Here is a 22897-nt window from a genome sequence, read left to right on the forward strand (position 1 = left end):
AATTCCATACTGTTTTCTGCAGTGGTTGTACCAGTCTGCAATCCCACCAACAATGGATTAGGGTTCACTCTTCTCCACAACCTCTCCACACTTGTTGTCTGTTGCTTTGTTTATGATGACCATTCTAACAAGTGTAAAGTGGTATCTCATTGTGGTTTTAATTTGCATGTCTCTGATAGCTCGTGATGTTGAACATTTTTTCATGTGTGTCTGAATCTTCTGTATGTCCTCCTTGGTGAAATGTCTGTTCAAGTTCTTTCCCCACTTTTTCATTGGGTTGCTTGTCTTCTTAGAGTGGAGTTGTGTAAGTTCTTTGTATATTTTGGAGATTAAAGCCTTCCTTGTCTGAGGTATCATTGGCAAACATGTTTTCCCATAGAGTTGCTTGTCTTTTTATTTTAGTGCTGTCTTCTTTAGCCATGCAAAACCTTTTAATTTTGATGAGATTCCATTTGTTTATTCTTTCTTTATACTCCTTACTCTAGAAAAAATATCAGTAAAAAAGTTTCTGCATGAAATATCTGAGATTTTCCTGCCAATGTTCTCCTCTAGGACTTTAATGGTGTCACGACTTATGATTAAGTCTTTTATCCAACTTGAATTTATTTTTGTGTATGGTGTAAGTTGGTGCTGAAGTTTCATTTTTTTTCACATAGCTGTCCAGTTCTCCCAACTCAATTTGTTCAAGAGGCTATTATTAGTCCATTTTATGTTGCTGCCCCCTTTGTTGAAGATTAATTGGCCGTAGACATTTGGGTTTATTTCTGGGCTCTCTGTTCTGTTCTATTGGTCTATGTGCCTGCTTTTATGCCAGTACCAGTTTGTGTTGGTTAGTGTGGCTTGTAATACAGTTGGTATCGGGTATTGTGATCCCCCCTACTTTGTTCTTCTTTCTCAAAATTGCAGCTGGTATTCGGGGTCATTTATGGTTCTATACAAATTTTTGAAGTGTTTCTTCTGTGTCTGTGAAGTATGTCACTGGTACTTTAATAGGTATTGCATTGAATGTGTGAATTGCTTTGGGTAGTATGGACATTTTGGTGATGTTACTTCTTCTAATCCTTGAAAAAGGTATATGTTTCCATTTGTTTGTGTCTTCCTTGATTTCTTTCTTCAGTGTTGTATAATTTAATGCATACAGGTCTTTTACTTCCTTGGGTAGGTTTATTCCTAGGCATTTTATTTTTCCTTTCACTATATCAAATGGGATTTTTTTCTTGATTTCTGCTTCACCTTTTTCATTGTTGGTATACAAAAATGCCTTTGATTTCTGGATATTGATTTTGTATCCTGATGTTTTGCCAAATTCATTTATTAGGTAGAGCAGTTTGGGGGTCGAGTCTATTGCATTTTCCATGTACACTGTTACGTCATCTGAAAACTGACATTTTTGTTTCTTCCTTTCCAATTTGGATGCCTTTCATTTCCATTTCTTGTCTAATCGATGTGGCTAAAACTTCCAATGCTATATTGAATAGAAGTGGTGAAAGTGGACAAACTTGTCTTGTTCTTGATCTTAGTGAAAAGATTTTAGTTTTTTCCCATTGAGTATGATGATAGCTTTTGGTGTCTCATATATGGCCTTTATTATATTGAGAAATGCTCCCTATATTCCCACTTTGCTGAGTGTTTTTATCAGAAATGGGTGTTGTACCTTATCAAAAGATTTTTCCAAATCTATTGATAAGATTATCTGGTTTTTGTCTTTGCTTTTGTTTATATGTTGTATTACAATTACTGATTTGGTATATTGAACCATCCTTGCATCCCTGGGATGAATCCCACTTTGTCATGGTGAATGATCTTTTTAATGTCCTGGTGGATGTGGTTTGTCAATATTTTGTTGGGATTTTAGCATCTATGTTCATCAGCGATATTGGCCTGAAGTTTTCTTTCTTTGTTGTGTCTTTATCTGGTTTTGGAATTAGCATGATACTGCCTTCACAAAAAGTTTGGGAGTCTTCCATCATTTTGCATTTTTTGCAATAGCCTGTGAAGAAGAGGAGTTAGTTCTTCCTTAATTGCTTTGTAGAATTCTTCTGTGAAACCATCTGGTCCAGGGCTTTTGTGCTCAGATGATTTTTCATTACTGCTTCAATTTCATTTGCTGTTATTGGTCTGTTCAGGCTTTCTGCTTCTTCTTCATTGAGTTTTGGAAGATAATATTTTTCTATATGTTTGTCCATTTTACCTAAGTTTTTAAATTTCTTGGCATACCGTTCTTCATAGTAATTTCTTACAATCCTTTGTATTTTTGTGCTGTCAGTTGTAATCTCTCCTGTTTCATTTCTGATTGTGTTTATTTGGGTCCTCTCTCTTTTTTTTTTTCTTGATGAGCCTGTTTAAAGACTTGTGGATTTCGTTTATCCTTTCAAAAATGAAGATCCTGGATTCTTTGATTTTTTTAAATTGTGCTTTTAGTCTCTATGTCATTTAATTCTGCCTTCATCTTGGTTATTTCCTTCCTTCTACTTACTCTGGGCTGTTTTTGTTGTTTTTCCTCAAGTTCTTTAGGCATAGGGTTAGGTTGTTTGTTTGAAATGTTTCTATCTTTTTTTAGGTAGTCCTGTATTGCTATGAACTTCCCTCTCAGGACTGCCTTCACTGTTTCCCATAAATTTTGCGGTGTTGTGATTCATTTTCATTTTTTTCCAGAAACTTTTTGATTTCTACCCTAATTTCATTTGTGACCCATTCATTCTTTAATAGCATGCTACTCAGTTTCCCTCATTTTGAATGTTTTGGACATTTTATCTTGGGGTTGGTTTCCAGTTTCAGTCTTTTGTGATCAGAGAAAATGCTCGGGGTGATTTCAATTTTCTTGAATTTGTTGAGGTTGGTTTGTGTCCTATCATGTGGTCTCTCTTTGAAAATGTTCCATGCCCATTTGAAAAGAATGTGTATTTAGCTTCTTTGGGATGAAAGGTTCTATATATATCAGTTAAGTCCATTTCATCTAGGACATTGTCCACTTCACAGCATCTTTGATGATATTTTGTTTGGAAGATCTGTCCACTTTTGACCATGTGGTGTTGAAATTCCCAACTATAATTATGTTGCTGTCAATATTTTTCTTGAAGTCCTCCAACATTTTCTTTATGTATTTAGGTGCTCCTATGTGGGGTGCATATATATTTACAATGTGTATGTCTTCTTGTGTATTCTTCCCTTGATTGTTATGAAGTGACCTTCTTGGTATGTTTTTATGGCCGTTTTTTCTGATATGAGTATTGGTACCCCGGCTTTTTTTTCTAGCCATTTGCTTGGAAAATCTTTTCCAGCCCCTCACTTTTAGTGTGTGTATTTCTTTTGTGCTGAGGTCGGTATCTTTTGGGCGGCAAATGTGTGGGTCATGCTTTCTTATCCATTCAGCTATTCTTCGTCTTTTGAATGGAGCATTTAATCCATTTATGTTTAAGGTTATTATTGATAGGTACGTATTCTTTGTAATTTTTATACCTGTGCTTCTCATTGTCTCTCTGTTTTCCTTACTTTCCTTAAAGCAGATCTTTTAGTATTTCTTGCAGAGGTGGTTTGGTGGAGGCATATTCTTTTCGACTTCTTTTGCCTTGGAAGCTCTTTATTTGGCCTTCTATCTTGATTGAGAGCCTTGCTGGGTAAAGTTGCCTTGGTTGTAGGCCTCTGGTTCTCATTACTTCGAAAATATTTTTTAAAAGGAATAAGAAAATGCTATTGGTTTCTCAATGTTAACTTTGTATCCTGCTGTTTTGCTGAATTCATTTATTAGGTCAAACCGGTTTTTTTTGGTGGAGACTATAGGGTATTCTATGTACACTATCACAAATAATGATAGTTTTGCAAATATCATTGCAGTCGTCTGCAGATAATGATAGTTCTATTTCCTTCTTTTTAATTTTGCTGCCTTTCATTTCTTTTTCCTATCTGATTGCTGTGTCTAGAACTTCTAGTACTATGTTGAATGAATGGCAAAAGTGGAAACACTTGTCTTGTCCTGACCTTAAGGGAAACACTTTTAGTGTTTGTCCACTCAGTGTCATGTTGACAGTAGGTTTTTCATATATGGCTTTTATTAGGTTGAGGTATGTTCCCTCTACTATCACTTTCCTGAGTGTTTTTATCATAAATGGTGTTGAGTTGATCAAATGCTTTTTCTGTATCTATGAATATAATCATTTGATTTTTGTCCTTCATTTTGTTTATGTGAATTATTATGCTTATTGATTTGTGAATATTATACCATCCATGCATCCTTGGGATAAATCCCCCTTTATCATACTGTATGATCTTATGATCTTTTTAATGTATTGCTGGATCTTGTTTGATAATATTTTGTGGAGTATTTTAGATTTCTGTTCATCAGAGATATTGGTCTATAATTTTCTTGTTATGTCTTTACCTGATTTTGGAATTAGGATAATTTGTAAATTATCCTAATTTAGGATAAATTATCCTAATTTAGCCTTGTAAAAGGAGAGTCGGAGTTTTCTCTCTTCTTGATGGCTACTTATCCATTCCCATTTTTACCTTTTGTACCTGTTTTCCCATCTCCCTCTTTCTTCTTCTTTCTTCTTTACTCTTCCTTTTCCCAGTCCTTTTAGCATCTCTTGCAATACTGGTTGGGTGGACAGGTACTCTTTTAGCTTTTAGTTTCCTGGGAAATTCTGTATTTCAACTTCCATTTTAAATGACAGGCTTGCTGGGTAGAGTAGTCTCGGTTGTAGGTCCTTGCTTTTCATTAGTTGGAATATATTAGGTCAGTCCTTTCTGACTTGTAGTGTTTTTGTTGAGAAATCAGATGAGTCTTATGAGAGCTCCCTTGTGTATTGCTACCTGTTTCTCTTTTTCTGCCTTTAACATTCTCTTTTTTTTTCTTTAAATTTTGCCATTTTGATTGTAATGTATATTGGAATGGGCCTCTTTGGGTTCATCTTGATTGGGAACCTCTTCGTGCTGGACTTTTGTGACTTTTTCCCTCACCAAGTTAGGGAAGTTTTCAGTCATTTTTTCAAACAACTTTTCTTTTTCTTTAAATATTTTTTTATTTAATTCTTGTTCAAGTACAGCTTTCTGTCTTATATTCCCAACCCTGCCCACCCCCCACCCCATGCTCCCCGCCTCCCTCTCATTTCCGCCCCTCCACCCTTAGTTATTGTCCATGTGTCCTTTATACTTGTTCATGTGAGTCCATCCCCTTTTGCCCTATGATTCTTTCCCCTCTCCCCTCTGGACCATGTCAGCCTGTTCCGTATTTGAGTGTCATTGGGCATATTTTGCTTGCTTCTTTGTTTTCTTTAGATTCCTGTTAACGGTGATATCATATGGTATTTGTCTTTCACCACCCGGATTATTTCGCTCAGCATAATGCTTTTCAGTTCCATCCATGATGTTGCAAAGGGTAGTAGTTCCTTCTTCCTTTCTGCAGCATAGAATTCCATTGTGTAAATGTACCATAGTTTTTTGATCCAGTCATTTACCGATGGGCTTCTGGGTTTCTTCCAACTCTTGGCTATTGTGAATTGTGCTACTATGAACATCGGGGTGCATAGGTTCTTTTGGATTGGTGTTTCAGGGTTCTTAGGATACAATCCTAGCAGTGGAATTGCTGGGTCAAAAGGCACGTTAATTTTTAGTTTTCTTAGAAAATTCCATACTATTTTCCATAGTGGTTGTACCAGTCTGTAATCCCACCAACAGTGAACTAGGGTCCCCTTTTCCCCACAACCTCTCCAGCACTTGTTGTTTGTTTCTTTGTTTATGATAGCCATTCTGACTGGTGTTAAGTGGTATCTCATTGTGGTTTTAATTTGCATCTCTCTGATAGCTAGTGATATTGAGCATCTTTTCATGTGTATCTGGATCCTCTGTATTTCCTCCTTGGAGAAATGTCTGTTCAAGTCCTCTGCCCATTTTTTAATCGGTTTACTTGTCTTCTTTGAGTGGAGTCGAGTGAGTTCTTTGTATATTTTGGAGATGAAACCTTTGTCTGAGGTATCATTGGCAAATATGTTTTCCCAAGCTGTTGCCTCTCTTTGTATCTTGATACTGTTTTCCTTAGCCATGCAGAAGCTTTTAATTTTGATGAGATCCCATTTGTTTATTTTTTCCTTTATCTCCCTTGCTCTAGGGGACGTGTCAGTAAAAATATTGCTGCATGGAATATCTGAGATTTTCTTACCAATGCTCTCTTCTAGGGCTTTAATGGTTTCACGGCTTATATTTAAGTCTTTTATCCACCTTGAATTTATTTTGGTGTATGGTGTAAGTTGGTGCACAAGTTTCATTTTTTTGCATGTAGCTGTCCATTTCTCCCAACACCATTTGTTGAAAAGGCTGTCTTTGCTCCATTATATGTTATTGCACCCTTTGTCGAATATTAATTGACTGTAGAGAATTGGGTTTAATTCTGAGCTCTCTGTTCTATTCCATTAGTCTATGTGCCTGTTTTTTGTGCGAGTACCAGGCTGTTTTGATTACTGTGTCCTTGTAATACAGTTTGATATCAGGTATTGTGATCCCTCCTTCTTTGCTCTTCTTTCTCAAATTTGCAGCTGTTATTCGGGGTCTTTTCTGGTTCCATATAAATTTTTGAAGTGTTTGTTCTATGTCTGTGAAATATGCCGTTGGAAATTTAATAGGTATTGCATTGAATGTGTAATTGCTTTGGGTAATATGGACATTTTGATGATGTTAATTCTTCCAATCCATGAACATGGTATATGTTTCTATTTATTTGTGTCTTCCTTGATTTCTTTCTTCAGTGTTGTGTAGTTTTCTGCATACAGGTCTTTTACCTCCTTGGTTACGTTTATTCCCAGATATTTTATTTTTGTTTTCGCTATATCGAATGGTATTTTTTTCCTGATTTCTGTTTCTGCTGCTTCATTGTTGGTATACAGAAATGCCTTTGATTTCTGGATATTGACTTTGTATCCCGCTGTTTTGCCAAATTCATTTACTATTTCAAGCAGTTTTTTGGTAGAGGCTATAGGGTTTTCCATGTACACTATCATGTCATCTGCAAACAATGACACTTATTTCCTGCTTTCTGATTTGAATGCCTTCTATTTCCTTTTCTTGCCCAATCACTGAGGCTAAAACTTCCAATACTATATTAAATAGAAGTGGTGAAAGTGGACAACCTTGTCTTGTTCCTGATCTTAGTGGAAAAGCTTTTAGTTTTTTGCCATTGAGTATGATGTTGGCTGTAGGTCTTTCGTATATGGGCTTTATTATGTTGAGGAATGCTCCCTCTATTCCCATTTTTCTGAGTACCTTTCTCATAAATATGTGTTGAACCTCATCAAAAGCTTTTTCCACATCTATTGATATGACCATGTGGTTTTTGTCTTTGCTTTTGTTTATGTGGTGTATTACATTTACTGATTTACAAATATAGAACCATCCTTGCATCCCTGGGACGAATCCCACTTGGTCGTGGTGTATGATCTTTTTGATGTATTGTTGGATGCTATTTGCCAATATTTTATTGAGGATTTTAGCATCTATGTTCATCATTCATATTGGCCCGTGATTTTCTTTCTTTGTTGTGTCTCTATCTGGCTTTGGAATTAGGGTGATGCTGGCTTCATAAAAAGAGTTGGGGAGTTGCCCGTCATTATGGATTTTTTGGAATAGTCTGTGAAGATTAGGGGTTAGTTCTTCCTTAAATGCTTTGTAGAATTCTCCTGTGAAGCCATCTGGTCCTGGGCTTTTGTGTAATGGGAGTTTTTTGATTACTTCTTCAATTTCATTTGCTGTTATTGGCCTGTTCAGGTTTTCTGCTTCTTTTTCATTGAGTTTTGGGAGATTATATTTTTCTAGAAATTTGTCCACTTCACCTAGGTTTTCTAATTTCTTGGCATACAGTTCCGCATAGTAATTTCGTACAATCCTTTCTATTTCTGTGGTATCAGTTTTAATCTCTCCTCTTTCATTTCTCATTGTGTTTATTTGGGTCCTGTCTCTTCTTTTCTTGCTGAGCCTACTTAAAGGTTTGCCTATTTTGTTTATCTTTTCAAAAAACCTACCCCTGGATTCATTGACCTTTAGAATTGTGCTTTTAGTCTCTATGTCATTTAATTCTGCTCTGATCTTGGTTATTTACTTCCTTCTACTTGCTCTGGTATGTCTTTGTTGTTGTTCCTCGAGTTATTGTAGGCGTCTGGTTAGGTTGTTTGTTTGAAATGTTTTTATCCTCTTTAGGTGAGCCTGTATTACTATGAACTTCCCTCTCAGGACTGCCTTCACTGTGTCCCATAAGTTTTGGGTTGTTTTGAGTTCATTTTCAATAATTTCAAGAAGTTTTTTGATTTCCTCCCTAATTTCAATCTTGACCCATCCGTTGTTTAATAGCCTACCATTCAATCTCCATGCTTTTGGGTGTTTCGGGTTGTTTTCCTGTGGGATTGGTCTCCAGTTTCAGTCCCTTGTGATCAGAGAAGATGCTTGGGTTGATTTCTGTTTTCCTGAAGTTGTTGAGACTGGTTTTATGTCCTATCATGTGATCTGTCTTTGAAAATGTTCTATGTGCACTTGAAAAGAATGTTTATTTAGCTTCTTTGGGACGGATGGCTCTATATATATCAATTAGGTCCATTTCTTCTAGAGTGTCGTTTAATGCTGCTATATCTTTGTTGATATTTTGTTTGGAAGATCTGTCCATTTTTGACAGTGGGGTGTTAAAATCCCCTACTATATTTGTGTTGCTGTAATATCTTTCTTGAGGTCCTCTAGGATTTTCTTTATATATTTGGGTGCTCCTATGTTGGGTGCATATATATTTACGATATTAATGTCTTCTTGGTGGATTCTCCCCTTGAGTATTATGAAGTGACCTCTTGGGCCTCTCTTTATAGCCTTTCTTTTGAAGTCTATTTTGTCTGATATGAGGATTGCTACCCCGGCTTTTTTTTTCTTGTCCATTTGCTTGGAAAATTTGTTTCCATCCTTTCACTTTCAGTCTGTGGTGGTCTTTTGACCTGAGGTGGGTCTCTTGTAGACAGCATAAGTGTGGATCATGCTTTTTTAACCATTCAGCTATTCTGTGTCTCTTAATTGGTGCATTTAATTCATTTACGTTTAAGGTTATTATTGAAAGGTACTTATTAATTGCCATTTATGTACCTGTGTTCCTCTCTGTCTCCCTCTTTTCCTTCCTTTCCTTAAAGCAGCCCTTTTAGGAATTCTTGTAGAGCTGGTTTGGTGGAGGCATATTCTTTTCGACTTCTTTTGTCTTGGAAGCTCTTTATTTGGCCTTCTATCTTGATTAAGAGCCTTGCTGGATATAGTAGTCTTGGTTGTAGGCCTCTGTTTCTCATTACTTGGAATATTTACTGCCATTCTTTTCTTGGTTGGAATGTTTCCATTGAGAAGTCATTAGCCAACCTTATTGGGATCCCCTTGTATGTTACTCCCTTTTTCTCCCTTGCTGCCTTTAGGATTCTCTCTTTGTCTTGGAGTTTTGCCATTTTAATGATGATGTATCTTGCAGTAGGCCTCTTTGGGTTCCACCTGCTTGGGATTCTCTGCGATTCCTGTATTCATCTGCCTTTCTCTCTCCTCATCTTAGGAAAATTTTCCGTTATTACTCTTTCAAGTAGGTTTTCTATCCCTTGTTCTTCTTCTTCCCCTTTTGGTATTCCTATTATTCGAATATTATTATGTTTCATATTGTCTTGCATTTCTCTTAGACTCTCCTCATTTTTTCTGATTCTCTTTTCCATTACCTGGTCCGTCTGGGAGATTCTTTCCACCCTGTCTTCAAGCTCGCTTATGCGGTACTCCGCCTCATCAATACTACTCTTCATACCTTCTACTGTGTTCTTCAATTCAGAAATTGTATTTTTCATTTCTTCTTGGCCCTTACTGATGGTTTCTATTTCCGTTTTCATGTTGGTATAGTTTGCGGAGAGTTCATTGTAGCTCCCCTGTAGTTTCTGGTAGCTCGTTGTAAGCTCTTTGAATTTCCTGATAACCAGTGCTTTGAATTTAATATCTGATAGTTGACTTGCCTCTATTTCATCTAACATTCTTTCTGAGATTTCCTCCTTTTCTTTCATTTGGGGATTGTTTCTCTGTCTTCCCATTGTTTGTGATGCTCTTCTTATTCACCTCAGCTTCTTAGATTGATCTGTTCTGGTATCCTGAGTTTATGGCGTGAACTTCTGTGGTAGGATACCTGTGAAATTCAGTGGTGCAGTCTCCTGTAGGTATCTTGGTGTTCTCTGCTCCCACTACTCCTCTGGTTGGTGTCCAGCTAGTCAAACCTTTTCTTCTGGTGTCACTAGCTGCAGCAGCCTGAGGGGCTGTTATTGTGGCTCTTCTCGCGCCTTGGTCCGCTCAACTGGTCTCACCAGTACCCCCCAAGATCCAGACTGGCGCTGCTCTCCTTTGCCCTACTGAGAGCAGATTTTCTCCCAGGCTTTGCAGCCCTGGTCTGACATGAGGGCGTGTGCTTCCAGCCAGCCTTTCCTGTTCTCGTAGGCTTGGGTGCGAACCTTTCCCTGTGTTGTGGCTGAACACACAGGGCCACTCACAATTCTCCCAAACCAACAGCAACAACCTGACTCCCTGTGTTTTCCTGTCTGCCCTGGTTGAGTAGGGATGGAGCTAGTGACTGGCTCTCTTCCAGGGGCCCAGCCAGCAGCCGAGACTCCCCGAGACTGTTCGCCAGCCGGTGCAAGTCCAGGGCCACAGGGATCACCTGGGCAACTCTCAGTTCCCCAAGCCGAGGTTCAGCGCAGACCCTGCCCCGCTGGGAAAGCTCGAGCGACTGGTGGTTCCCCAAGTAGAGGGCCTGTGCGGGGCCCCTTGGGGGCCTGGATGCGCTCGACAGGTGGTTGGTCGAGCAGGGGGCCGGCCCGGGGGCCCCCGGGCCCAGGAAGCAGGGGTGACCTGCAGCCGCCCAAGCCGAAGGCCAAGGCTTGACTCCCAGTGCCTCCCAGTCTGTGCCATCTGAGCAGGGATGGAGCTGGTCTGCGTGGGGGTGAGCAGGGATGGAGCTGGTCTGTGCCGGGTGAGTAGGGATGGAGCTTGCAACTGACTCACTTTTGGAGGCCCTGCCAGAAGCCCCCGAGAGTGTTCAAGGGCCGTCACAGTCCCCTCGAAGCATGGAATTCTCTGGCGACTCTCAGTTTTCCCAAGCCAGCAACCTGACTCCTCGGGTTATCAGAGCTTTCTGGTTTGCTTCCGAATGCTCACTCTTCTCTCTGCCACTACTGGCAGACCGATCTCTTATCTCTTACGGTGTTTTCCAATCTGCGCCCTGCCAGATGGGGGTGTTGCCGGTGACCAGTTCTCTCCCAGAGACGGTGTTGCCCACCCTTGGCTATCAGAGACCGCGGCAGCCGGCCAGGGCCCTGGCTCGACCTGGCAGGGGGCCCGCCACCGCCTCTGCGCTGCTCCCTCGTACCTTGTTGATCTGCGGTCGTCTCCTCTCCTCAACCTCTGGTCATTCAGTGTCCGCTACACTCTCTGGAGTCCTGCCTTCTTATATGCTGGGTCCCAGTTTTGCATCTGCTGTGCTCTTCTGCAGATCAATCAGGTTCTTCTCCGGTGTGTGGAGAGAAGTGAAATCCTTTGTCCTACTCGCTGCCATCTTCCTCCAATCCTCAAACAACTTTTCTATACCTGCTCATTTTCTTTTCCTTTTGGGTATCTCTATGATGTGAACATTGTTACCTTTTTATTCCAAAGCACTCTTAAACTATCCTTGTTGTTTTGGGGTTGTTTTTTGTTTTATTGCTCTAACTGGGTGTTTTTTCTACCCTGTCTTCCAATTTGTTGATTCAGTTCTCAGTTTCATCTAGTCTGATTTTAATTCCTTTTAGTATATTCTTTATTTCAGACATGGTATTCTTTATTTCTTACTGATTCTTATTTATATTGTCTATGTACTTTTTTCCTGCTGCTGTAGTTCCCACTAAGTTCCTTGTAGCTCCCATAAAGTTCCTGTTACTTTTCACTGAGTTCCTTGATCATCCTTATAACCATTACTTTGAACTCTGTGTCTGAAAAGTTACTTGCTTCACATTCATTTACCTCTTTTTTTTCCGAGGATTTCTCCTTTTCTTTTGATTGAGGGTTGTTTCTTTGTCTTCCCATTTTAGGTGACTCTTGTTGTTTATTTCTGCATGTTATAGTGATCTGCTTTGAGTCTGTGACTTCGAGGGGTGGCCTTCTGTGGTAAGAGACCTGCGGGACTCATTAACGCAGCTTCCTTGAGCTGCCAAGCTGGATGATCTAGGGATACCCTTTATGTAGTTTATGTGGGCTCTCCTGTTGTATTTGGGTTTTGATTGTTATTGTCTCATTCATTGGTGGCTTCTTCCTTCTAGTTGGTTGACTGAGAGTCAGGCCCCACCACATCTTGTATACTGTTGTACAGGTGCTACCAGAAGAGAACAAAACAGAACAACACAGAAAACAAAACCCACACCAGGAAAATACCATCCAACAACAGCAACATCAATGACAAGTGAGCAAAGATTAATAAAGTTGGAAAAATAATACAATTATTATAAGAAGGAAAACAGCATTAGATGATTAAAGAAAGGAAAACTCATTTTGAGAGGGTAGAGGGAGAAGAAATAATGAGAGTAGGAATAGAATCAAGGCGAAGAAAGGGAAAAATAAAATTTTAAATGTAAGTAAGAAAGCGAAGGAAGAAGGCAAAATGGAATATGAAAATGGAAGATTAAAATATGAAATTTGGCCATGGCTGATGTGGCTCAGTGGTTGAGTGCCAGCCTGCGAATCAAAGGGTTGCCGATTCAATTTCCAGTCTAGGCCACATACTTGGGTTGCTGGCCAGTTCCCTAGTAGGGACAACCACAGATTGATGTTTCTCTCCCTCTCTCTCTCTCCCTTCCCATCTCTAAAAAATAAAATAAATAAAATCTTTTAAAAAATAAAATAAAACATGAAATTTGAATTGAAAACAGTGAAAAATTAGGAACAAGATTAAAAGAAAACAACGTCAATGAAAAATGAGCAAACTTTAATAAAGGTGGAAAGAGAATAAGAATATTGTACAAAATAGAAAAAGAATATGAGATGACTTAAGGAAAGAAAAATGATTTTGAGTAGATAGAGCAAGGAGAAATAATAAAGGTAAGGAATAGAAATAAGGCGAAGAAAGAGAAAAATAAAATTTAAAATGAATATAAGAAAGGGAAGGAAGAAGGCAGAATGGAGTATTAAAAAGGAAGAGTAAGCTATGAGTTTCTTCTCTATTTGAAATAAAAAATAGAGAAATAGAAACAAAATGGAAAAAAGAAAAAAGGTTAAAAACTATGTGAAAGAAAAATAATGCAAGTAATGAAAAATAACAAGATGGAATTTGTCTCAGCAGAGTTTAGTGCTTTTCTGTTGGCTGCTTCTTCTAGATATGTCTCCAAGTAATGTCAGATGCTGTCCCCATCTAACTCTAGGCAGCCTGTTCATGGGTGGAAGTTATGAACAATCTGTGTCTGTGTACTTCAGACTTGGCTGCATCCAGGATGGACCTTGCTGCTCTGCACCTCTGGCTTTTTATCAGCACTAGGCCCAGGAGTGGGCAGTCTAATGTCTAAAAGCACTGCAGGTACCACCTCCACCTGCATCTGTCTGCAGTCCTGGCATTAGTCTTAGGCTCGCTGCTGACCCATCCCTTTTCTGAAAGGGCTTCTGGTACGATTGGGAGTGGGGAGGATTAGGCCCCTGGATCTCCTTTGGGAGGTGCTGTTCAGACTTCAGGGAAGTTGGTGGATGTGTTCTCCCACTCCTGCACCACACGTCTTGGTCTTCCCCAGATTATTTTCAGTAATGTATAGTTTCTGATGAGTTAGCTGTCTGCTTCAGGGAACCGGGAACTGGCCTGCAACACAGGCATGTGCCCTGACTGGGAATCGAACTGTGATCGTGTGGTTCGCAGGTCCGCACTCAATCCACTGAGCTACACCAGCCAGGGCCCCACACTGCAGTATTGAGACATTCTGGTTTAATGTACATACCACCTCCCTCAAAAGTAAAATGTCCCTCGAAATCACAGCTGCTGTAGCCTGCAGATGCCTCTGATACACCCAGGTTCCCTATCTGGAACTTTCCAAATTTGTGCTACGCTGTGGACGTGCCACTCACTGTGTGTGTAACCTGGGTCTCACAGGCTCTGTGTATTCTCCCAAGTCACTCCTGATTAGGATTAGGGATCCCTGTGCAGGACTTTGGCCCCCTGATCCAAGAGAGGAGGGAGTTCCAAAGTCATTTCTGTCTCATCTCTCCACTGCTGCAGGTACCATGCACAGGGTATTTATTTTCCCTTCAACTTATAAAATCTCCTTACCAGATGGTATAAAGTATCATCTGTACTCATTGACTTCAAAACTTCATATCAGCTAAGATTCCATTGATTGTTTAAGTTAATTGTTCAAAAATCATGTGAAAATCCAAGTCGAGGACAAGAGCAAAAATAAGGACTCCATACTTGGAGTCCAAGTATGTGGACTCAGCTTCCACCTACTTGGCCTCCATCTTCCTCCTGTATGATTTATTCTTTTTTTTTTTTTTTTTTTTTTTTTTTATTTAAATACATAAAAATACTTTATTTTTTTATTTTTTTTTTTTAAATATAATTTTTATTTAATTCTTGTTCAAGTACAGGTTTCTGTCTTATAATCCCAACCCTGCCCGCCCCCCACCCCATGCTCCCCGCCTCCCTCCCCTTTCCACCCCCCACCCTTAGTTATTGTCCATGTGTCTTTTATACTTGTTCATGTGAGTCCATTCCCTTTTCCCCTATGATTCTCTCCCCTCTCCCCTCTGGGCCCTGACAGCCCGTTCCATATTTGAGTGTCATTGGTTGTATTTTGCTTGCTTGTTTGGTTTGTTTAGATTCCTGTTAATGGTGAGATCATATGATATTTGTCTTTCACCGCCTGGCTTATTTCGCTCAGCATAATGCTTTCCAGTTCCATCCATGATGTTGCAAAGGGTAGTAGTTCCTTCTTCCTTTCTGCAGCATAGAATTCCATTGTGTAAATGTACCATAGTTTTTTGATCCAGTCATTTACCGATGGGCATCTAGGCTGCTTCCAACTCTTGGCTATCGTAAATTGTGCTGCTATGAACATCGGGGTGCATAGGTTCTTTTGGATTGGTGTTTCAGGGTTCTTAGGATATACTCCCAAGAGTGGAATTGCTGGGTCAAAAGGTACGTTCATTTTTAGTTTTCTTAGAAAATTCCATACTGTTTTCCATAGTGGTTGTACCAGTCTGCAATCCCACCAACAGTGAACTAGAGTCCCCTTTTCCCCACAACCTCTCCAGCACTTGTTGTTTGTTTCTTTGTTTATGATAGCCAATCTGACTGGTGTTAAGTGGTATCTCATTGCGGTTTTAATTTGCATCTCTCTGATAGCTAGTGATATCGAGCATCTTTTCATGTGTCTCTGGATTCTCTGTATGTCCTCCTTGGAGAAATGTCTGTTCAAGTCCTCTGCCCATTTTTTGATTGGGTTGCTTGTCTTCTTTGAGTGGAGCCGAATGAGTTCTTTGTATATTTTGGAGATTAAACCCTTATCTGAGGTATCATTGGCAAATATGTTTTCCCAAGCTGTTGCTTCTCTTTGTATCTTGATACTGTTTTCCTTAGCCATGCAGAAGCTTTTAATTTTGATGAGATCCCATTTGTTTATTCTTTCCTTTATGTTCCTTGCTCTAGGGGACGTATCAGTAAAAATATTGCTGCGTAGAATATCTGAGATTTTCTTGCCAAGGCTCTCCTCTAGGGTTTTAATGGTTTCACGGCTTATATTTAAGTCTTTTATCCACCTTGAATTTATTTTGGTGTATGGTGTAAGTTGGTGCTCAAGTTTCATTTTTTTGCATGTAGCTGTCCAGTTCTCCCAACACCATTTGTTGAAAAGGCTGTCTTTACTCCATTTTATGTTATTGCCCCCTTTGTCGAATATTAATTGACTGTAGAGAGTTGGGTTTATTTCTGGGCTCTCTGTTCTATTCCATTGGTCTATGTGCCTGTTTTTGTGCCAGTACCAGGCTGTTTTGATTACAGTGGCCTTGTAATACAGTTTGATATCAGGTATTGTGATCCCTCCTACTTTGTTCTTCTTTCTCAAAATTGCAGCAGCTATTCGGGGTCTTTTCTGGTTCCATATAAATTTTTGAAGTGTTTGTTCTATGTCTGTGAAATACGCCATTGGTACTTTAATAGGTATTGCATTGAATCTGTAAATTGCTTTGGGTAGTATGGACATTTTGATGATGTTAATTCTTCCAATCCATGAACACGGTATATGTTTCCATTTATTTGTGTCTTCCTTGATTTCTTTCTTCAGTGTTGTGTAGTTTTCTGCATACAGGTCTTTTACCTCCTTGGTTAGGTTTATTCCCAGATATTTTATTTTTCTTTTTGCTATATCGAATGGGATTTTTTTCCTGATTTCTGCTTCTGCTGCTTCATTGTTGGTATACAAAAATGCCTTTGATTTCTGGATATTAACTTTGTATCCCGCTGTTATGCCAAATTCATTTATTAGTTCCAGCAGTTTTTTGGTAGAGGCTATAGGGTTTTCCATGTACACTATCATGTCATCTGCAAACAATGCCAGTTTTGTTTCCTCCTTTCCGATTTGGATGCCTTTTATTTCCTTTTCTTGTCTGATCGCTGCAGCTAGAACTTCTAATACTATATTGAATAGAAGTGGTGAAAGTGGGCAACCTTGTCTTGTACCTGATCTTAGTGGAAAAGCTTTTAGTTTTTGCCCATTGAGTATGATGTTGGCTGTAGGTCTTTCATATATGGCCTTTATTATATTGAGGAATGTTCCCTCTATTCCCACCTTGCTGAGTACCTTTATCATAAATGGGTGTTGTACCTTATCAAAAGCTTTTTCCGCATCTATTGATATGACCATGTGGTTTTTGTCTTTGCTTTTGTTTATTTCGTGTATTACATTTATTGATTTGCGTATATTGAACCATCCTTGCATCCCCGGGATGAATCCCACTTGGTCGTGGTGTATGATCTTTTTGATATATTGTTGGATGCGATTTGCCAATATTTTGTTGAGGATTTTAGCATCTATGTTCATCAGTGATATTGGTCTGTAATTTTCTTTCTTTGTTGTGTCTCTATCTGGCTTTGGGATTAGGGTGATGCTGGCTTCATAGAAAGAGTTGGGGAGTTTTCCCTCCTTTTGGATTTTTTGGAATAGTCTGTGAAGAATAGGGGTTAGCTCTTCCTTAAAAGCTTTGTAGAATTCTCCTGTGAAACCATCTGGCCCAGGGCTTTTGTGTGATGGGAGTTTTTTGATTACTTCTTCAATTTCATTTGCTGTTATTGGCCTGTTCAGGTTTTCTGCTTCTTTTTCATTGAGTTTTGGAAGATTATATTTTTCTAGAAATTTGTCCATTTCACCCAGGTTTTCAAATTTCTTGGCATACAGTTCCGCATAGTAATTTCTTACAATCCTTTCTATTTCTGTGGTATCAGTTGTAATCTCTCCTCTTTCATTTCTGATTGTGTTTATTTGTGTCCTCTCTCTTCTTTTCTTAATGAGCCTACTTAAAGGTTTGTCTATTTTGTTTATCTTTTCAAAAAACCAACTCCTGGATTCATTGATCTTTAGAATTGTGCTTTTAGTCTCTATGTCATTTAATTCTGCTTTGATCTTGGTTATTTCCTTCCTTCTACTTGCTCTGGGCTGTCTTTGTTGTTGTTCCTCGAGTTCTTGCAGGCGTTGGGTTAGGTTGTTTGTTTGAAATGTTTCTATCCTCTTTAGGTGAGCCTGTATCGCTATGAACTTCCCTCTCAGGACTGCCTTCACTGTGTCCCATAAATTTTGGGTTGTGGTGAGTTCATTTTCATTTGTTTCAAGGAGTTTTTTGATTTCCTCCCTAATTTCAATCTTGACCCATTCATTGTTCAATAGCCTACCATTCAGTCTCCATGATTTTGGGTGTTTTGGGTTTTTTCCTGTGGGGTTGGTTTCCAATTTCAGTCCCTTGTGATCAGAGAAGATGCTTGGTATGATTTCTATTTTCCTGAAGTTGTTGAGACTGGTTTTGTGTCCTATCATGTGATCTATCTTTGAAAATGTTCCATGTGCGTTTGAAAAGAAAGTGTATTTAGTTTCTTTGGGATGGATGGCTCTATATATATCAATTAGGTCCATTTCTTCTAGAGTGTCGTTTAATGCTGCTATATCTTTGTTGATATTTTGTTTGGAAGATCTGTCCATTTTTGACAGTGGGGTGTTAAAATCCCCTACTATAATTGTGTTGCTGTCAATATCTTTCTTGAGGTCCTCTAGGATTTTCTTTATATATTTGGGTGCTCCTGTGTTGGGTGCATATATATTTATGATGTTAATGTCTTCTTGGTGGATTCTTCCCTTGAGTATTATGAAGTGACCTTCTGGGTCTCTCTTTATAGCCTTTTTTTTGAAGTCTATTTTGTCTGATATGAGGATTGCTACCCCGGCTTTTTTTTCATGTCCATTTGCTTGGAAAATTTGTTTCCATCCTTTCACTTTCAGTCTGTGGTGGTCTTTTGTCCTCAGGTGAGTCTCTTGTAGGCAGCATATGTGTGGGTCATGCTTTCTTATCCATTCAGCTATTCTATGTCTCTTAATTGGTGCATTTAATCCATTTACGTTTAAAGTTATTATCGAAAGGTACTTATTCATTGCCATTTATGTACCTGTGTTCCTCTCTGTCTCTCTCTTTTCCTTCCTTTCCTTAAAGCAGCCCTTTTAGTAATTCTTGTAGAGCAGGTTTTGTGGAGGCGTATTCTTTTAGACTTCTTTTGTCTTGGAAGCTCTTTATTTGGCCTTCTATCTTGATTGAGAGCCTTGCTGGATAAAGCAGTCTCGGTTGTAGGCCTCTGTTTCTCATTACTTGGAATATTTCCTGCCATTCTTTTCTTGCTTGGAATGTTTCCGTTGAGAAGTCATTAGCCAACCTTATTGGGACCCCCTTGTATGTTACTTCCTTTTTCTCCCTTGCTGCCTTTAGGATTCTCTCTTTGTCCTGGAGTTTTGCCATTTTAATGATGATGTGTCTTGCAGTAGGCCTCTTTGGGTTCCACCTGCCTGGGACTCTCTGCGATTCCTGGATTCGTGTGACTTTCTCTCCCCTCATCTTAGGAAAATTTTCTGTTATTACTCTTTCAAGTAGGTTTTCTATCCCTTGTTCTTCTTCTTCCCCTTCTGGTATTCCTATTATTCGGATATTATTACGTTTCATATTGTCTTGTATTTCTCTTAGACTCTCCTCATTTTTTCTGATTCTCTTTTCCATTACCTCGTCTGTCTGGGAGATTCTTTCCACCTTGTCTTCGAGCTCGCTTATGCGGTCCTCCGCCTCATCAATCCTACTCTTCATACCTTCTACTGTGTTCTTCAATTCAGAAATTGTATTTTTCATTTCCTCTTGGCCTTTGCTGATGGCTTCTATTTCCTTTTTCATGCTGGTATAATTTGTGGAGAGTTCATTGTAGCTCCCCTGTAGTTTCTGGTAGTTCGTTGTAAGCTCTTTGAATTTCCTGATAACCAGTGCTTTGAATTCCACATCTGATAGTTGACTGGCCTCTATTTCATCTAACATTCTTTCTGTGGCTTCCTCCTTTTCTTTCATTTGGGGATTGTTTCTTTGTCTCCCCATTGTTTGTGCTGCTCTTCTCGTTGGCCTCAGCTTCTTAGATTGATCTGTTCTGGTACCCTGAGTTTATGGCGTGAACTCCTGTGGTAGGATACCTGTGGAATTCAGTGGTGCAGTCTCCTGTAGGTATCTTGGTCTTCTCTGCTCTCTCTACTCCTCCGGTTGGTGTCCAGCGAGTCAACCCGTTTGGTCTCACTAACTGCAGCAGCCTGAGGGGCTGTTATTGTGGCTCTTCTCGCGCCTTGGTACACTCAACTGGTCTTGCCAGTACCCCCCAAGATCCAGACTGGCGCCTCTCACCCGCACCCTACTGAGAGCAGATTTTCTCCCAGGCTTCCCAGCCCTGGTCTGACATGAGGGTGCACGCTCCCAGCCTGGCTTTCTTGTTCTCGTAGGCTTGGGTGTGGACCTTTCCCTGTGTTGTGGCTGAATACACAGGGCAACTCACAATTCTCCCAAACCCAACAGCAACAGCCCGACTCCCTGTGTTTCCCTGTCTGCGCCGACTGAGTAGGGGTGAAGCTGGTGACTGGCTCTCTTCCAGGGGCCCAGCCAGCAGCCAGAGACTCCCCGAATTTATTCGCCAGCCAGTGCAGGTCCTGTGCCACAGGGATCACCTGGGCGACTCTCAATTCCCCAAGCCGAGGGTCGGCGCAGACCCCGCCCCACCGGAAAAGCACGGGCGACTGGCAGTTCCCCGAGGCCCCTCGGGACCGCGGAGGTGCGCGCTACCCAAGGTCCAGGAAACCGAGGCGCGCCGGCTGTAGGAGCCCGAGCCAGCGATGTCGCGGGTCGCCCAGGTGCCGGGGAGGTGCGCGCCACCCAAGGTCCAGGAAACCCGGTGCCCGGGGGACGCGCGCGGCTGTATGAGCCCGTCGGCGATGGCACAGGCCACTCGGGAACCGGGGAGGCGTGAGCGACTTGCAGCTGGTCCAGCTGAAGATCAATGCTTGACTCACAGTGTCTCCCAGTCCGCGCCAGCTGAGCAAGGATTCAGACGGTCTGCACAGCCTCGCCACCGGCGAGCAGGGATGGAGCTGATCTGTGCCGGCTGAGTAGGGATGGAGCTCGAAACTGACCCACTTCTGGAGGCCCTGACAGCAGTCCGAGATTCCCCGGGACTGCTCGCAGGCAGGCACGGGCCCCTTGAAGCAGGGAGTGCTCTGGCAACTCTCAGTTCTCCCAAGCCAGCAACCTGACTCCACGAGTTATCGGAGCTTGCTTCCGAATGCTCACTCCTCTCTCTGCCACTACTGGAAGACTGATCTCTTATGGTGTTTTCCAATCTGCGCCCTGCCGGACAGGGGTGGTGCCGGTGACCAGTTCTCTCCCAGAGCCGGTGTTGCCCACCCTCGGCTCTCAGAGACCGGGGCGGCCGGCCCGGGCCCTGGCTTGGCCTGGCAGGGGGCCCTGCCACCGCCTCTGTGCTGCTCCCTCGTACCTTGTTGATTTGTGGTCCTCTCCTCTCCTCAACTTCTGGTCATTCAGTGTCCGCTACAGTCTCTGGAGTCCTGCTTTCTTATATGCTGAGTCCCAGTTTAGCATCTGCTGTGTTCTTCCGCAGATCAGCCAGGTCCTTCTCCGGCGCGTGGAGAGAAGCGAAATCCTTTGTCCTACTCCGCCGCCATCTTCCTACCTTTCCCTGTATGATTTATTCTTGATTCAGCAGTATACAAGATCAATTCCCCTATAGCTTCATTGATGCTGTTATGAAACTTGGATATTTTTTTGGCTGGGTACAGTGAACTTTATTGATGGTGCATGATATAGTAGGGCTCTCTGAGCCTCTTCCCTTCTTCCCAGGGTCTGGGAGGGAAACTGTGGAAGTCATGAGATTCTCAGTATGTCAGGGAATTGATTTGGGGCAAAGACTCACGAACAGCTCAGGGCCTCTCTTCCTGTTGCTGGGGCTGATGGTCCAGGGGCCTCTTATCCCTTGGAGGTCATGTGGACCACAAGGTCAACCACCTTGTTGCTGTAGCCAAATTCATTGTTATACCAGGAAATGAGCTTGACAAAGTTGTCATTGAGGGCAATGCCAGCTCTGGCATCAAAGGTGGAGGAGTGAGTGTCATTGTTAAAGTTGCAGGAGACAGCCTGGTTCTCAGTGTAGCCCAAGGTGCCCTTGAGGGGGCCCTCTGACACCTGCTTTACTATCTTTATGATGTCATCATATTTGGCAGCTTTCTCCATGTGGGAGATCAGGTCCACAGCTGACACATTGAGGGTGGGGACACGTAAGACCATGCTGGTGGGCCTCCCATTCAGCTCAAGGATGACCTTGCCCACAGCCTTGGCAGTGCCAGTAGAAGCAGGGATGGTGTGCTGGGTGGCAGTCATGCATGGACTGTGGTCATGAGTCCCTCCACAATGCCAAAGTTGTCATGGATGACCTTGGCCAGGGCGCCAAGCTGTTGGTGGCACAGGAGGCATTTCTGACAGTCTTCATGGAGTTGTCATACCTGTCATGGTTCACACCCATGACAAACATGGGGGCATCCACAGAAGGAGCAGAGATGATGACCCTCTTGGCTCTACCCTTCAAGTGATCCCCAGCCTTCTCCATGATGGTAAAGACACCAGTGGGCTCCACAGCATATTCAGCATGAGCATCATCACCCCATTTGATGTTGGCAGGATCTCGCTCCTGGAAGATGCAGATGGACTTTCCATTGCTGACAAGCCTTTGAACTTGTCATGAGTAGAATCATGCTGGAACATGTAGACCATGAAGGTGAGATCAATGAAGGGATCATTGATGGTGACAGTATCTACTTTGCCAGAGTTAAAGATAGCCCTGGTGACCAGGTGCGAAATACATCCAAATCTTTTCATTGCCACCTTCACCATTGTGTCTCAGGCCAACAGTTGGCACTGCACAGGTGGTTGCAGCTGTCTGTCAAACAGAAGGGGCAGAGAGCCTGAAACTTGGATTTTTGACAATCAGATGAAAACTGGTCTCTCAGTGTACTTTTAGTTTGCATTCCTCTTATTAAAAGTGAGATTGGGCATCTTTTCATATGTCTAAGAATCAGTTGTGTTTTCTTTGAACTGTCTTCATACATTTGCCTATTTTCTACTGTATTGTTGATGTTTTCATATTTCAGTGATCTATTTATATAGTAGGAAGATTAACCTGTGTGTTGTGAGTTGTAATTATTTTCCCCCAGTTTGTCATTTGTCTTTCCTGGATGTCTATATTGTGTATATATTTATGTGTTTCTGTGTGTGTTTTTCAGAGGTCTTTTATGGCTTTTGG

General features: G+C 41.1%; 1 protein-coding gene and 1 pseudogene across 1 annotated transcript in view; one reads left to right on the forward strand and one right to left on the reverse strand.

Annotated features, from left to right (window-relative positions):
* COL4A5 (collagen type IV alpha 5 chain) overlaps positions 1-22897 on the forward strand; it is a 340149-nt gene that overhangs the window by 138385 nt on the left and 178867 nt on the right. The window lies entirely within an intron of this gene.
* On the reverse strand, positions 21537-22488 carry LOC118984178 (glyceraldehyde-3-phosphate dehydrogenase-like; annotated as a pseudogene).

Source organism: Sturnira hondurensis, unplaced genomic scaffold, assembly GCF_014824575.4.
Source record: "Sturnira hondurensis isolate 20B ecotype Veracruz unplaced genomic scaffold, ASM1482457v3 Scaffold0003420, whole genome shotgun sequence".
Classification (NCBI taxonomy): Eukaryota; Metazoa; Chordata; class Mammalia; order Chiroptera; family Phyllostomidae; genus Sturnira; species Sturnira hondurensis.